Source organism: Malaya genurostris, chromosome 1, assembly GCF_030247185.1.
Source record: "Malaya genurostris strain Urasoe2022 chromosome 1, Malgen_1.1, whole genome shotgun sequence".
Taxonomy (NCBI): Eukaryota; Metazoa; Arthropoda; class Insecta; order Diptera; family Culicidae; genus Malaya; species Malaya genurostris.
The window spans coordinates 126,241,608-126,258,001 of NC_080570.1; the positions used below are offsets into that span (position 1 = coordinate 126,241,608).

The following is a 16,394-nucleotide window of genomic DNA, read 5'->3' on the forward strand; positions in this document are numbered from 1 at the left end:
AAATCTGCAGACCTGGCATCTCTGCAATCACCCTCATTTGCACGATTGGCAAACGTTGCAAAACTCAACTGTAGAGGCACTGCTTGTTAAGAGATGATACTTAGAGATGATACTTTCAGCTGTCAAATCGGTAGAAAAATTTCTAACTACTCCACCTTTTCAACGATTTCTTATGAAAACGGGCAAATTCATTTGTAACATCATAGTAGAAGTTGAAGAAAAAGTTTTTACTCTGAAGTGGTAATGTTGATCTTAGTTCATTGTGTCAAATCTACCGTTTATTTAGAATAGAGCATTAAACTTGGTTTGATACCATTTTTCAAATGCGTGGAAATAACAAATAAAGTATCCAAAAATAATAGTACTCGATCGCTATACATTCTAGTACTCGAGAAATTAACATTACACTGGTTTCTGTTTAAAAAAAATGTTGATCCGAAAAAATCTAACCTTACCCAATTTCACACATTTCTGAAGATTTTCCTTTTTTAATCGTAATTTACACTAAAAAAGTAGTAGTAATCACTTTGAAATCGATTTTCTTCTACTCCGAGTGTATTTTTATTGCTGATATCTATTTGTACTCTTGAATAAACGATAAAAATGTTGCACATCACTACTGCCGATATAAAATTTCCGAAAGACTCCTCCTTTTCTTGGTTCCATTTTTCATTGGCAGGTGTCGCTACCAGTAAATCAGCTTTTCGACAATGTGCCAATCGATTCATACGTAAATAGCACTTCAATTAAATATGCTTTTTTATTTCAATACATAACCAAAGTCATTTGTTTTAAGATTGCATGTGCAAATTCACTAAGATGCAAGATTAGATTATTTTTCACTTGGCTTTGATGTGTTTTTCCTCTACTTTTTACTCTATCAACTACATATTTTAAACACATCATTTTCTAATGGCTCAATAAAACATTGAATATTCAAGTAAATATATCATACCGGATTCCAATCAATTTCACGCAGTAGATGAGCGTTGCGATGATCTGTATACCGTAAGAATGCTTTGGGGGATTTCTTGTCACGAATAATCGTCGAACATTGAACAATTTTTTTCTTAATATCACGAAACATATCCCTATGTTCGGATTCAGTTTTTAGTTGCAACTGATTTCACATATGAACACATGCACTTATTTACATCGCTTAGTTTTGCACTGAAGAAAAAAGGTTACTTTGAAGAATCACCGAATTTCGGTTGTCTCAAAGCTGTTTGCTGAGATTCCGGTAAATTGATATCATTAATTGGCTGGTTTCGATAAAACGACCAAATGCTGGTAAACACGGTAGTTTACAAAACCGAATATCAGTATAACATTTTGATTTTCCGAGAAATCGGAACTAAAAACAAATACAAATTATAATACGGAATACTTCGACAAATTTTCAAGGACACATTTTGCATCGTGCGGTACACTGTCATGATACACTGTCAGAGTGACGGTGTACCTTATTGAATTTTATATAAAACTGGCAACTCTGATGACTGGAAAATGATTCACCATAGTGACTGTTTATTATGCTCATAAACAAGAAAGAATTTGAATGTAATTGAAGCTGCTTTTTGTGATTACCATTGTTTGACTCAGAACTGATATGACTATCGACATCTGGAAGCACCCGGATTCAGTTTTGAAAACTGTCGCAGGTTAGTGTCGTCAGAGGAAACGCAAGACTTGAATTTCTAACCTTGATGTTTTATAGAAATGCTCAACAATGCACCAACGATTTGTTCCGCCGAAAGCTATTAAAACTCGTGCTACTGAGAGACCAATCGTGGAGGATAAAAAGGCGGGTGGGTAATGTCAGAGACATAACTGGATGTCGTGAATACGAAAACAACTGACATGTTCCTTAACACTTCCGAATATCAATTGTATGAATTATGTACGCATTCCCCTTTTTCACATTTTTCGCAAAAACAAAGAACGCTTCACTTGATCTCGATTACTGTGAATTTCACACAGCGAAAAGTGCACAAATCTAAGCAAACTGTTCTTGATTTGCAGTAAACTGAGGATATTTCCCTACGATTTGCAAACAACAAATCCTAATAGTTCTTTAGAAAACTTTTAGAGCCATTAGAACAGCTGATATTGTGCAATGCTCTCCACCGTTGTTTTTTCCCAATGCTAATGACTGGCAGCTGTGACGTAATCGCTCTTGTCGAAAGCGTGCAGACGACACAAAACACATCTGCTCGCAGTGGCGATTGAATCCAAACTGATTGAATTTTTGTTAAGAGATTTCCTTTTATGTGATTTCGTTTGTAGCTTTTTCACTAATGGGCGGTCCTAACGGCTATAAAAATAGCCGCATATAGAATTTCAATGTCGATTATTTCATTTCGGATTTGCATAATTTATTGAAAGAGACTATCAATATGCTGTAGGGATTCGTTTCTAGCATTCAGAAGGACCAAATTGAGGAACTCACTACGATATTTACCACTTTTCGGAACATTTTTCTTGAACGATTTGTTGTACAGCAGCAGATATTTTGTTCTCTTCCTTAGAACGCGTTCTGATTGGCTGGTGTTGACATGGAGCAAATGAGACAGGTTTTTCAATAGTGTACTATTGAAATACTTCATTGCTTTTGCTATACACGTTTAAATTGAAAAATTTCGATTCTATTGGTAGTCAGATTATATAAATCCTTTCACAGATCACTGAGCTATGAGCTTTAAAAATACGAGAAAGGCAAACGCGCCTTATGAATTATCCTCTTTGATACTCGTTTATACCAAACATTTCAGAAAAGTTTAATTTTGAATTATTTGAGACTATGTCTCAAAACTGAAAATTTTATCATAAAATTGTGATCATATTTCCATGTCGGCATGTCGCAAGTATTATGTTGATTCATTAGATACAACGATAGATATTCACGATCAGAAACATATCACTCTCTCAGAGGGTAAATTTTGAAAAGGTACCCCATAGTAAAGTAAGTCGTATTCACGACAAAAATGGGTTGTATAGAGGTACAGTAAAGTAAATTCCGCATAATTCTTTAGGAGTATTATTATGGTTTTAAGAAGAACCGAATAGAAGTCTGGAATAGAGAACTGGACCCTGAGTTCAAGACCTGAATTTAGATCCAATAACAGACTCAGAATCCAGTTTCAGTCGCTGCTGGTTCTCGCCTTGATGGCGAGCAAGCGAATGAGAGATGCGACCTGAGCGTTTGAGGTTTTTAACCACGCAGAAGGTGCATTCTCCGTCGCTGCTGGTTAACTCTCGCTGCTGCTGCTGGCTGGTCCTCGCGCCTCGATGGTCAGCAAGCGAATGAGAGATGCGACCTGAGCGTTTGAGGTTTTTAACCACGCAGAAGGTGCATTCTCTCTCGCTGCTGGTGGAAAGTTTAACTCCCGCTGCTGCTGCTGGCTGGTCCTCGCGCCTCGATGGCCAGCAAGCGAATGAGAGATGCGACCTGAGCGTTTGAGGTTTTTATTAACCACGCAGAAGGTGCATTCTCTCTCGCTGCTGGTGGAAAGTTTAACTCCCGCTGCTGCTGGTGGCTGGTCCTCTCGCCTCGATGGCCAGCAAGCGAATGAGAGATGCGACCTGAGCGTTTGAGGTTTTTATTAACCACGCAGAAGGTGCATTCTCTCTCGCTGCTGGTGGAAAGTTTAACTCCCGCTGCTGCTGCTGGCTGGTCCTCTCGCCTCGATGGCCAGCAAGCGAATGAGAGATGCGACCTGAGCGTTTGAGGTTTTTATTAACCACGCAGAAGGTGCATTCTCTCTCGCTGCTGGTGGAAAGTTTAACTCCCGCTGCGGTTGCTGGCTGGTCCTCGCGCCTCGATGGCCAGCAAGCGAATGAGAGATGCAACCTGAGCGTTTGAGGTTTTTTGTCGTGAATACGACTTACTTTACTATGGGGTGCCTTTTCAAAATTTACCCTCTGAGAGAGTGATAAGTTTTTGATCGTGAATATCTCTTGTTGTATCTAACGAATCAACATAATTTTTGCTACATGCCATCGGAAATATGATCACAATTTTATGATAAAATTTTCAGTTGTGTGACATAATCTCAAATAGTTCAAAATTAAACTTTTCTGAAATGTTTGGTATAAACGAGTATCAAAGAGGATAATTCATATGGCGCGTTTGCCTTTCTCGTATTTTGAAAGCTCATAGCTCAGTGATCTGTGGAAGGATTTATATAATCTAACTACCAATAGAATCGAAATTTTTCAACTTAAACGTGTATAGCAAGAGCATTGAAGTATTTCAATAGTACACTATTGAAAAACCTATCTCATTTGACCCATGTCAACACCAGCCAATCAGAACGCGTTCTGAGGAAGAGAAGAAAATAGCTGCTGCTGTACAACAAATCGTTCAAGAAAAATGTTTCCAAAAGTGGTGAATATCGTAGTGAGTTCCTCAATTTGGTCCTTCTGAATGCTAGAAACGAATCCCTACAGCATATTGATAGTCTCTTTCAATAAATTATGCAAATCCGAAATGAAATAATCGACATTGAAATTCTATATGCGGCTATTTTTATAGCCGTTAGGACCGCCCATTAGTGAAAAAGCTACAAACGAAATCACATAAAAGGAAATCTCTTAACAAAAATTGAATCAGTTTGGATTCTATCGCCACTGCGAGCAGATGTGTTTTGTGTCGTCTGCACAGCTAGTTTCGCTTTCGACAAGAGCGATTACGTCACAGCTGCCAGTCATTTCGATGGATGAAAAAGCAACGTTGGAGAGCATTATAAAAAATCAGCCGTTCTAATGGCTCTAAAATTTTTCTAAAGAACTATTAGGATTTGTTTTTCGCAAATCGCAGGTAATTATCCTCAGTTTAGTGCAAATCAAGAACAATTTGGTTAGATTTGTGCACTTTTCGCTGTGTGAAATTCACAGTAATCGAGATCAAGTGAAGCTTTTTTTTGCGAAAAATGTTCCGAGTTTAATATCGTAGAGAATTACGCAATTTGACCCTTCTGAATGCTGGAAATGAATCCCTACAGCATATTGATAGTTTTTTTTCAATAAATTATGCAAATCCGAAATGAAATAATCGACATAAAAATTCTGTATGCGGCTATTTTTATAGCCGTTAGGACCGCCCATTAGTGAAAAAGCTACAAACGAAATCACATAAAGGAAACTCTTAACAAAAATTGAATCAGTTTGGATTCTATCGCCACTGCGAGCAGATGTGTTTTGTGTCGTCTGCACAGCTAGTTTCGCTTTCGACAAGAGCGATTACGTCACAGCTGCCAGTCATTTCGATGGATGAAAAAGCAACGTTGGAGAGCATTATAAAAAATCAGCCGTTCTAATGGCTCTAAAATTTTTCTAAAGAACTATTAGGATTTGTTTTTCGCAAACCGCAGGTAATTATCCTCAGTTTAGTGCAAATCAAGAACAATTTGGTTAGATTTGTGCACTTTTCGCTGTGTGAAATTCACAGTAATCGAGATCAAGTGAAGCTTTTTTTTGCGAAAAATGTTCCGAGTTTAATATCGTAGAGAATTACGCAATTTGTCCCTTCTGAATGCTGGAAATGAATCCCTACAGCATATTGATAGTTTTTTTTTTTCAATAAATTTGCAAATGCGAAATAAAATAATCGACATTAATATTCTGTATGCGACTATTTTTATAGCCGTTAGGACCGCCCATTAGTGAAAATGCTACAAACGAAATCACGTAAAAGAAAGCTCCTAACAAAAATCTAATCAGTTTGGATTCTATCGCCAATGCGAGCAGATGTATTTTGTGCCGTTTGCAAAGCTAGTTTCGCTTCCGATAAGAGTGATTACGTCACAGCTGCCAGTCATTTCGATGGATGAATAAGCATCGTTGGAAAGCATTATAAAAAATCAGCCGTTCTAATGGCTCTAAAAGTTTTCTGAAGAACTATTAGGATGTGTTGTTCGCAAATCGAAAGAAAATATCCTCAGTTTAGTGCAAATGTAGAACAGTTTGGTTAGATTCTTGCACTTTTCGCTGTGTGAAATTCACAGTAATCGAGATCAAGTGAAGCCTTCTTTGTTTTTGCGAAAAATGTGGAAAAGGGGAATGCTTGCATAATTCATACAATTGATCAACTATTTGATATTCGGAAGTGTTAAGGAACATGTCATTTGTTTTCGTATTCACGACATCCAGTTATGTCTCTGACATTACCCACCCGCCTTTTTATTAACCACGCAGAAGGTGCATTCTCTCTCGCTGCTGGTGGAAAGTTTAACTCCCGCTGCTGCTGCTGGCTGGTCCTCTCGCCTCGATGGCCAGCAAGCGAATGAGAGATGCGACCTGAGCGTTTGAGGTTTTTATTAACCACGCAGAAGGTGCATTCTCTCTCGCTGCTGGTGGAAAGTTTAACTCCCGCTGCGGTTGCTGGCTGGTCCTCGCGCCTCGATGGCCAGCAAGCGAATGAGAGATGCAACCTGAGCGTTTGAGGTTTTTATTAACCACGCAGAAGGTGCATTCTCTGTCGCTGCTGGTTGATGATTCCACTCCCACGACGTCTGCTTCCATCGAACGCACAAGAAGAAATGATCGATTTTCATATTTTTTTTTTGCATAAATATCTGTTTATTAATCTTATTTTTGTGTATTACATCAACATTTTACAGTACAAGTGTTTTGACCCTTTGGCCTTTCATCTTTGTTGTTCATACGATTCGTTATTAATATTAGGTGTTTTAGTTACTCTTGTTTTACATACTGATGTTTAATCATAATATTTATTTTAATTATTTATAAAATGTCTACCTACTTATAACTATCCCTAACCTAATACGTACAAATTTTGAATTATTTGTATTTCAGAGATTGAGCACCTCTCTTCAAATTTCGTGCAGTATTGTTCGAATTTTTGTTCTAGTATATCCAGTGAGGCCATCTCATGTACTTCACTAGTTCTTGTCCAAGGGGGTAGATTTAGAATCATCTTTAGGATCTTACTTTGAATGCGTTGAAGCCTAAGTTTGTGTGTTCGTGCACAACCCCGCCAAACAGGGACTGCGTATTCAATTGCGGGGTAGATGATTTGTTTATAGACAGCCATCTGATTCTTCAGGCATAGTTTAGATGTTCTACAAATCAGCGGATACAGAGACCTGATGAGTATGCTACATTTTTGAACGATTTTGTCAACATGTGACCTGAATATCAGATGTCTGTCAAAGGTGAGTCCTAGATAGATAACTTCATCGGACCATTGAATGACCTCATCACCGAATCGTATTCTGCATTCGTCTGATGGAACAAGTTTTGGAGATCTTGAATGTGGAAACAAGATGACCTGAGTTTTTGCTGCATTGATCACAATTTTCCAGCTTGTAAAATATTCCGTTAAAGCGTCCAGACTTGTCTGTAGTTTATTTTTCAGAGCATTAATGACACGACCTTTGTAAAGAATGGCAGTATCATCAGCAAATTGTGACAGAATACCACCACCTGGAAGAGGTGGGATGTCTGATGTAAAAATGTTGTATAGAATGGGACCTAGGATACTTCCCTGGGGTACACCAGCAGGAATAGTAAATCTTTCTGAAAGTGCATTATTCAGAGAAACCTGGAATGCTCTATCTGCAAGATAATTTTTGATAATTTTAATAAGATACATGGGAAAATTATACCGATGCAGTTTGAACACCAGTCCATCGTGCCACACATTATCGAATGCCTTTTCAATATCCAATATTGCCATGGCAGTCGTTTTGGACACTGATTTGTTTTGCTGGATGACGTTGTTAACCCTTGTGAGCTGGTGGATGGTGGATCTTCCTTTCCGGAACCCAAACTGTTCTTCCAGAATTATATCCTGTTCATCTGCAAAAGCAAGAATTCGCCTTTGTATTGACTTTTCAAACAGCTTGGATAGGGCAGAGAGTAAGCTGATGGGCCGATAGCTCTTGGAAAAGGAAGGATCTTTCCCCGGTTTCAAAACTGGGATAACTTTAGCTAACTTCCACATTGAAGGGAAGTAACCAAGCTCCCAGCACCTGTTAAAAAGTTTAGCTAAGAAGACAAATGAGCGAATACTCAAATGTTTCAGCTCAATGTTGAATGTGTTGTCGAAACCGGGGGCCTTCATATTTTTGGATTTTTTCACAAAAGCCATCAGCTCATTCGCAGTGACTCTACTTTCCTCAGGAACCAAGCTGTCTGATTGGTCAACCTCAGCTACGCTATCAGCAACGGCTCTTTCATATGGACTAACAATGTTGAGTCCTAAATTGTGAGAACACACAAACTGCTGGCCTAGCGCATTTGCCTTCTCTACTGGTGTGATTAAAGGTATTCCTTCAGCTGCGTCCTGGGGTGACATCAGAGGAGGAATAGGCTTCGGTTTTTTCTTAAGCACCTTCGTTAAGGACCAGAAGGGCTTTGAATGTGGGAGAATTTCTCGAAGCTTTTGATGGAAGTTCCTGTTGCGAAGCTCAGATATCCTTTCCTGGATTATCCTAGTTAAGTTGTTATAAGTAGTCTTCCTATCTAGAATGCCAGCTCGTTGATACTGCCTCCGGTAGATATTCCGAAGTCGGATGAGTTTCTTGGTGACACTGTCGATTTGAAGAGAGGAACTCGGCATATGTTGTACTGGAACCGTCCTATCACGAGCGACTGTGATTGAATGCTGGAAGGAAGATAGGGCTGCATCGATTTCCATCGGGGAATCAAGTGGTAAATCGATATTAATAAGTTGGTCGGCGATATGTTGAAATTGGACCCAATCGGTGCGATAATAGTTCCTCCGTGGTTGAATAGGCACTGTTTCTGGTGAAGATCCCAACGTCAATATTACTGGAAAGTGGTCAGAAGAGAGCTCGTAGAAGACAACCGGAGAGCTGTCTATGGCGATGTTGCTGATGAATATATCCAAAATGGAATGAACTCCCGATCTGGAAAGTCGCGTTGGTTGATCCGGAGCGAAGATGTTGTATTGTCCAGCTTCGTAATCTTCGGCAAGTACGAATCCGTTTCGATTCTGTCTTCTGTTTCCCCACAGCTCATGCCGTGCGTTCAGGTCCCCAGCAATGATGAATTTGTTTTGTCGTCGAGTGAGCATAGCCAGATCTCGCTTCAATGATGCACACGTACCATCTCGAAGATTGGTTTGTTTGGGGCAGTACGCTGCAATGATGATGATGGGTCCCATCGTCGTTGTAATCTCAATTCCGATGGCTTCTATGAGTTGCAATTTAAAGGCTGACAGAAGCCTGTGCTGAATGGATCGTTTAATGGCAATGGCAACTCCCCCTCCTCTGGTAGTTGCCCTGTCGAGTCTGTGAATCCTGTAATTGGAAATAAAAATAGAAATTTCAGGTTTAAGATGAGTTTCAGTTAAAATAGCAATATCGGCATTCTTCTCTTGAAGAAAGTCGTACAATTCAGCAGTTTTGCTCCTGAGTGAGCAAGCATTCCAATTTACTATAACCAACTCATTATATTGCATATTCGATGATGAATTTGCCTAAGGCGTTGATTTGATCTAACCGCGTTCTGCAGTTTCGTAGTTTTGTTGTCATTGTTTCAAAAATGACGATCAGTTGTTCAGCAGAAAATAAATCACCAGAGTCATCCTTTGCTTGTGGTTGATTATTGCCCCATCCAGGAGGGATTTTTGAGGAAGATTCTTTTTGTGATCCAGCGGCTGAATCTTTTGGATTGCTGCGAGGAAGTGGCGGCAAATTCGGAATATCCCTCTTCGGTGGGAGCCGTGGGAAATTAACTTCATCCTTCTGTGGAACATTCTTGCGCGTTGATTGTTTGCGGGACGCCTGTTGTCGAATTTTTGTGAACTCAGCACGTTTGGGACACGATTTGCTAGTAGATGGATGGTCGCCATCACAGTTCACACATTTTACAGCGATGTCATCTAGTAGGCAATCGTTGGTATTGTGTGGTTCGGCACATTTCCCGCACCGACTTTTCATGTGGCAATTCCTCGCTCCATGGCCGTAGTTCAAACAGTTCGTGCACTGTGTGACATCCCGATGTACCGGTTTATACTTTTGCCATTCGATGATTATGTGAAATAACGATTTAATCGTTTTCAGTTGACTCATGGTGATGGAACCCTTCTCCAGATGAATCAGGTACAGTTGATCTCTAAACTTTTTGTCCGTATTATGGCGCTTCATTTTAAATACCATCAAAGGCTTTAGTCCAGCCTCCGACAGTGCCTGCTTTAGTTCGGCTTCCATCATGTCGGGTAGTCCTCGAAGTACAACCTTCATAGGTTTGTTGGCGGCAATATCGTGTGTGAAGTATTCCGCTTTTGTCTGCTTCAGGTAGCATTCCACTCCTTTGTAGTGGTTCAAAGCCGGAACAGTTATTTTGTAGCCTTCAGTACATAAACGGATTGTTGCCTGTAGTCCTTTGCTGATCAGTGTGTTGAAATCCGAGCGTAGAGTTGGTGGGAAGCCCTTCAGGTAGAAAGGCGGCATTTTTTCCTTCTTCTGCAGTTCCTCTTCGACATCTACTGGCAGATCAGCATATTGGTTTTTACTCAGCAAACGGTCGTTTACCTGTACATCACTTGGCTTCAGACGCTTAGCATCCTTTGGATCCTTCTCGGATCTATGGCGGTTTTTACCCATAGCTTGGGTAGGTAGACAACTGCGAATAAAAAATAAAACAAAATCGAAATTAGTCGTAGTAGGTTATTCGTCTATCCACATCGAGTGTTAGATGACGAATGAGATCGATTTTCGACCACGGTTCCCCTTTTATACGCATTCAGTTGAAGATATGTGCCTGACTATCTCAAAATCGTCGTCCTTGCGCGAAAAACCCAAGCGAAAGTAAAAAGTTTTCCGCGTTGTTTTCAAATTTTAAGAAAACTTAATTTTTGAGTTGTTTGTGGTTATCGCACACTGTTCAAAATATTATCCTGAATTCCTGATCATATTTTTGATGAAATGGTGAAAGAATTATGTTGCTACCATTAATACAAGTCGAGATATTCGCGATTAAGTTCTGCCCATTCTTCCATATGGCTAATTTTGAAAAGGCGCCCCATAGTAAAGTAAGTCGTATTCACGACAAAACTGCGAAAATATTCACTACTTGACTAAAAACATGAACTACTGTGGTGCCGGAACAGCTGCTGACACGGAAATAACCACTCATATGATATCGTCAAATTTAGAATTACACCGGTTAAATACTGGATGAACAGTCCCGGTAGTTATTGCTAATACGATGTTGAAACAGTTTTTGTTTCGCTATCAAGGTCATATTAGCGCTGCTTTGATTTTAGGGGGTGTAGATCATACGGGATCGTATATTTATTGTATTTATCCTCACGGATCGACAAATACGCTGCCTTATGCTGCAATGGGATCGGGCAGACTTGCAGCTATGTCCGTGTTCGAGTCTCGCTGGAAACCAGATATGGATGAAGAGGAGAGCAAAAAGTTGGTTCGTGAGGCAATTACTGCCGGAGTTTTCAACGATTTAGAATCCGGTTCTAACATTGATCTATGTGTGATTCGAAAGAATGATGCACAATATTTGAGGACGTTCGAGGAAGCTACTAAAAAAGGTAGCCGTTCCTTCGCATATGACTACAACAACGGCAGTTCAACAGAGCAAGTGTTTCAACATTGATATTACCGAGGAATGCGAGCGCACTCTGATCTCTGATTCAATCGTTTATTATTTAACATATTAAAACGTCAATAAATACACAATTCCAGATATGCTACAACAACTTGTTGGATATTTGTCGATCACTTGTGGTCCAGAAGAAGAAACACTGGCGTCAGTTATGAATATGGTTCTTCCATAAAAAAAACAATATGAAACTTGGTAATGGAATAAATAAAATACCTCAAATCACCGAAGTTTTCGTTTTGAAATATAAGTCATTTCATTCATAAATGTTTTCATCCGCTATTCGATAGCGACGCATTGTTTTCATGATAATTACGAGCATGCTTTGATGTCGTAGTGTTGCCAGAGATTTTCTTTTTCAACTTTTCTAAGCTGTCATGACGAAAAAATAAAACATGCTAGGCTAAATTGATCATTCTGTGAACCAAACATTAGCGCTCCGAATGTATGGGACTTAGGGGTATTATTATTTGTATTTGATGATACTTTCAGCAAGAGCTGTCAAATCGGTAGGAAAATTTCTATTTACTCCACCTTTTCAACGATTTCTTATGAAAACGGGCAAATTCATTTGTAAAATCATAGTAGAAGTTGAAGAAAAAGTTTTTACTCTGAGGTGGTAATGTTGATCTCAGTTCATTGTGTCAAATCTACCGTTTATTCAGAATAGAGCATTAAACTTGGTTTGATACCATTTTTCAAATGCGTGGAAATGACAAATAAAGTATCCAAAACTAACAGTACTCGATCGCTATTCATTCTAGTACTCGAGAAATTAACATTACACTGGTTTCTTTTAAATGTTGATCCGAAAAAAAGGCGGGTGGGTAATGTCAGAGACATAACTGGATGTCGTGAATACGAAAACAAATGACATGTTCCTTAACACTTCCGAATATCAAATAGTTGATCAATTGTATGAATTATGCAAGCATTCCCCTTTTCCACATTTTTCGCAAAAACAAAGAAGGCTTCACTTGATCTCGATTACTGTGAATTTCACACAGCGAAAAGTGCAAGAATCTAACCAAACTGTTCTACATTTGCACTAAACTGAGGATATTTTCTTTCGATTTGCGAACAACACATCCTAATAGTTCTTCAGAAAACTTTTAGAGCCATTAGAACGGCTGATTTTTTATAATGCTTTCCAACGATGCTTATTCATCCATCGAAATGACTGGCAGCTGTGACGTAATCACTCTTATCGGAAGCGAAACTAGCTTTGCAAACGGCACAAAATACATCTGCTCGCATTGGCGATAGAATCCAAACTGATTAGATTTTTGTTAGGAGCTTTCTTTTACGTGATTTCGTTTGTAGCATTTTCACTAATGGGCGGTCCTAACGGCTATAAAAATAGTCGCATACAGAATATTAATGTCGATTATTTTATTTCGCATTTGCAAATTTATTGAAAAAAAACTATCAATATGCTGTAGCGATTCATTTCCAGCATTCAGAAGGGACAAATTGCGTAATTCTCTACGATATTAAACTCGGAACATTTTTCGCAAAAAAAAGCTTCACTTGATCTCGATTACTGTGAATTTCACACAGCGAAAAGTGCACAAATCTAACCAAATTGTTCTTGATTTGCACTAAACTGAGGATAATTACCTGCGGTTTGCGAAAAACAAATCCTAATAGTTCTTTAGAAAATTTTTAGAGCCATTAGAACGGCTGATTTTTTATAATGCTCTCCAACGTTGCTTTTTCATCCATCGAAATGACTGGCAGCTGTGACGTAATCGCTCTTGTCGAAAGCGAAACTAGCTGTGCAGACGACACAAAACACATCTGCTCGCAGTGGCGATAGAATCCAAACTGATTCAATTTTTGTTAAGAGTTTCCTTTATGTGATTTCGTTTGTAGCTTTTTCACTAATGGGCGGTCCTAACGGCTATAAAAATAGCCGCATACAGAATTTTTATGTCGATTATTTCATTTCGGATTTGCAAAATTTTTTGAAAAAAACTATCAATATGCTGTAGGGATTAATTTCCAGCATTCAGAAGGGTCAAATTGCGGAATTCTCTACGATATTAAACTCGGAACATTTTTCTCAAAAAAAGGCTTCACTTGATCTCGATTACTGTGAATTTCACACAGCGAAAAGTGCACAAATCTAACCAAATTGTTCTTGATTTGCACTAAACTGAGGATAATTACCTGCGATTTGCGAAAAACAAATCCTAATAGTTCTTTAGAAAAATTTTAGAGCCATTAGAACGGCTGATTTTTTATAATGCTCTCCAACGTTGCTTTTTCATCCATCGAAATGACTGGCAGCTGTGACGTAATCGCTCTTGTCGAAAGCGAAACTAGCTGTGCAGACGACACAAAACACATCTGCTCGCAGTGGCGATAGAATCCAAACTGATTCAATTTTTGTTAAGAGATTTCCTTTTATTTGATTTCGTTTGTAGCTTTTCCACTAATGGGCTTTTTTTTTTTTGACTAAATTGTATGTTTATTGATCATGAATTTGCGTTTTACATCAATGGTTTACATTACAAGTGTTTCGGTTCATAGTCCTTTCATCTTTGTTTCCCTATCTTAAGTTTTTAATGTTGTTATTCAGTTTATCTTGGATTGGTTTACATTTCAAAATTTTGATTTTGTTTGTTTGAATTATTAAAATACTCCTACCTACTTAATCTATCTTAACCTAAAACATTCAAATTTTGAATTATTGCTATTTCTGAGGCAGAGCACCTCTCTCCAAATTTTATATTTTGTTGTTCGAATCGTTGTTCTAGGGTATCAAGGAAAGCTAGCTCATGCACTTCACTGGTTCTCGTCCAAGGGGGCAGATTCAGGATCATTTTAAGGATTTTGTTTTGAACTCTCTGGAGCCGCAGTCTGTGTGTCCGTGCACAACCCCGCCAAACGGGGACTGCATATTCGATTGCGGGGTAGATGATTTGTTTGTAGACAGCCATCTGGTTCTTCAGGCACAGTTTAGATGTTCTACATATCAACGGGTACAGAGACCTGATGAGTATGTTACATTTGGTGATTATTTTTTCAACATGTGACCTGAAGATCAGATGTCTGTCATACGTTAGTCCTAGATAGACCACTTCGTCGGACCACTGCACGTCAGCGCCACCGAACCGAATTCTGCATTCGTCAGACGGAACAAGTCTAGTCGATCTCGAATGCGGAAACAGGATGACCTGAGTTTTCGCCGCATTGATTACAATTTTCCAGTTGGTGAAATATTCATTTAGAGCATCCAGACCCCTCTGCAATTTGTTCTTCAGAATACTGACTACTCGTCCATCATAAAGGATGGCCGTATCGTCAGCAAACTGTGACAAGACACCACCCCCCGGAAGAGGTGGGATGTCTGATGTGAAAATGTTATACAGGATGGGACCCAGGATACTTCCTTGGGGCACACCTGCAGGGATGGAAAATTTGTTCGATTGAACATTTTGCAGAGAAACCTGAAATGCTCTATTTGAGAGATAACTTTTGATGATCTTAATCAGATACATCGGAAAATTGTATCGATGAAGCTTGAACAACAGGCCATCGTGCCACACATTGTCGAACGCTTTCTCGATATCCAAAATCGCCATTGCTGTCGATTTGGATACTGACTTGTTCCGTCGAATGATGTTGGTAACTCTTGTGAGTTGATGAATGGTAGATCTTCCTTTCCTGAACCCAAACTGTTCCTCCAGGAAGACACCATGTTGATCGGCGAATGCGAGAATTCGGCTTTGGATGGATTTTTCGAACAGCTTAGACAGGGCAGAGAGTAAGCTGATGGGTCGATAGCTCTTGGAAAAAGAAGGATCTTTTCCCGGTTTCAGTACTGGGATAACTTTAGCTAACTTCCACATTGAAGGGAAGTAGCCAAGCTCCCAGCACCGGTTAAATATTTTAGCTAGAAAAGCAAATGAGCGAGTGCTCAGATGCTTCAGCTCGATGTTAAAGGTATTGTCGAAACCGGGGGCCTTCATATTTTTTGATTTCTTCATAAAAGCTATCAGCTCATCGGCAGTAACTCTCATATCCTCAGGTACTAAACTGTCCGATCCATCAATTTCGGCTACGCTGTCGGCTACGGCCCGTTCATGTGGACTAACTATGTTAAGTCCCAAATTGTGGGAACACACGAACTGCCGCCCCAGTTCATTCACTTTCTCTAAAGGTGTTATAAGTATCCCTTCATCTGCGCCCTCAGGCGGAACCAGTGGAGGGATAGGTCGTTTTTTATTCTTAAGCACCTTCGTCATTGACCAGAAGGGCTTAGAATGAGGCGGAATTTGCCTTAGCTTTTGCTGGAATACTTTATTCCGTAAATCAGTCAATCTTTCCTTGATAACCCTAGTCAGATTTTGGTAAGCTATTTTCTTGGCACGATCGCCAGTTCGTTGAAATTGTCTCCGGAAGATATTCCGGAGACGGATGATATATTTGGTATTATTATCTATTTGGAGAGAGGTACTCACCTGATGATGTTCCGCCGAAACCGTCCTGTCCCGAGCGACCACGATAGCTTGATGGATGTTTGATAGTGCTGCGTCGATTTCCACCGGGGTACCAAGTGGAAGATCGACGTCGATGAGTTGGTCGGTGATTTGTTGATATCGTGGCCAGTCGACACGATGGTAGTTCCGGCGATGTTGTATCGGCACTGTCGATGCTGGAGAGTCCAGAGTCAGTACCACCGGATAGTGGTCGGATGAGAGGTCATTGATGGTGACCGGAGGGCTGTCGATGACGATGTTACTGAGGAATATGTCCAAAACGGAATGGACTCC

The 16,394-nt window shown here is 39.6% G+C and overlaps 1 pseudogene; it reads left to right on the forward strand.

The window, feature by feature from the left end:
- The first annotated feature begins 1,722 nt into the window (after window positions 1-1,722).
- Window positions 1,723-11,723, forward strand: LOC131425721 (proteasome subunit beta type-7-like; annotated as a pseudogene).
- The last annotated feature ends 4,671 nt before the right edge of the window (window positions 11,724-16,394 follow it).